At 42.6% G+C, this 1,311-nt stretch overlaps 1 non-coding gene across 1 annotated transcript; it reads left to right on the top strand.

Annotated features, from left to right (window-relative positions):
• Positions 1-882: 882 nt before the first annotated feature.
• trnas-uga lies at positions 883-964 on the top strand. Its single transcript has one exon. It is a non-coding gene; the product is annotated as a tRNA-Ser (tRNA).
• Positions 965-1,311: the final 347 nt, after the last annotated feature.

Genomic DNA, 1,311 nt, shown 5'->3' with positions numbered 1-1,311 from the left:
TTCACTAACAATGTATTTCAGAAATCAAAACTGACAAAAAAGGCTGTCTAACAATACAGTATCCGCTCATAGTGTGAACAGCTTTTTTATCTTTATTACCTTTTTTTATTCTCATGATATCACAATCTTTTCCATTTGGTCCTTGAGTATAAGGTCACATTCTTATTGGTTCATTTCCCAACTACTCGGTTGGGATCTACACCATGTGGAGATGTGATACAGCTGGCGGTTACCAAATCATTTTGCATTATTGTCTGTCCTTTCCCTGACAGTTCCCACAATCAGCAGATTCATTTTAACAGAACAGCTTTTAAGTCATGCTCCAATCACATACCTATTGTTTATGCACCCCAGTTTGAGACCGACACACTCAAGTGATCTGGGCTGTTTTGTCTACACATTGACAACTTGACAACCAGATCTTCCAAAGGTGTTAGTTGTGAGAGGGGCCCTTGTTGTCCAGTACTGTTATATACCCCATAGTTAAATCTGTGAGGGCTCAGATATTTTCCAGAAGCTTGGCTGAATTGGGATCTAGGGATACCTTCTGATCGAGCATTTGTTTGAAGGGCCACTGCCATCGGGGAGTGCCATTGCCATGTGGGGTTTACTTGTTCTTGGTAATGGTCTTTGGGTGGGTGGTACATGTCAAATGGCATCTACATGTATGCCAGGACCCAAGGTTTTCCAGCAGAATATTGCAATGTAATGAGATGATTAATGTGATTCTCTTCACCTGTAAGTGATTTTAATGTTGTGGCTGATCGGTATACAAGTCCAAATGAGGCAAAGACAAGGTTTGTTTGAACCATACAAAACACATTTGGTGAGACAGCCAAGGATTAAAAATTCAAGATACGTGAGGATGTAGAAACAAAAACAGCTGTGATGGCCGAGTGGTTAAGGCGTTGGACTTGAAATCCAATGGGGTATCCCCGCGCAGGTTCAAACCCTGCTCACAGCGATGACTGACTTTAATAGCATTATTTCTATATAATACAATACAAAGGTTGCTTGTACTTGCAGTATAAATTCTACAATTAAGACCAATCAAGACATAAGGTCATCCCAATTGCTCAAATGCACTTGGAGGAGAGAGGAGCCAAGGAGGGAGGACGCTCTCAAGGAGGGAGGACGCTCTCAGAGGAGAGGGAAGCAAGTATAGACGATTGCATGAACAGTGGCATTGTTCATTGCCCCTGTTCGAACCCGGGTTGGAACGGGGTTCAGTCCAATTTGCATGTTCTCCCCTTGTCTGCGTGGGTCACTAAGAACAAGCATAAATGACCACAAAGGACACTGTAAGCCGAT

The sequence above is a fragment of the Plectropomus leopardus genome, unplaced genomic scaffold (assembly GCF_008729295.1).
Source record: "Plectropomus leopardus isolate mb unplaced genomic scaffold, YSFRI_Pleo_2.0 unplaced_scaffold7206, whole genome shotgun sequence".
Taxonomy (NCBI): Eukaryota; Metazoa; Chordata; class Actinopteri; order Perciformes; family Serranidae; genus Plectropomus; species Plectropomus leopardus.
This window is presented reverse-complemented; position numbering and strand designations above follow the sequence as displayed.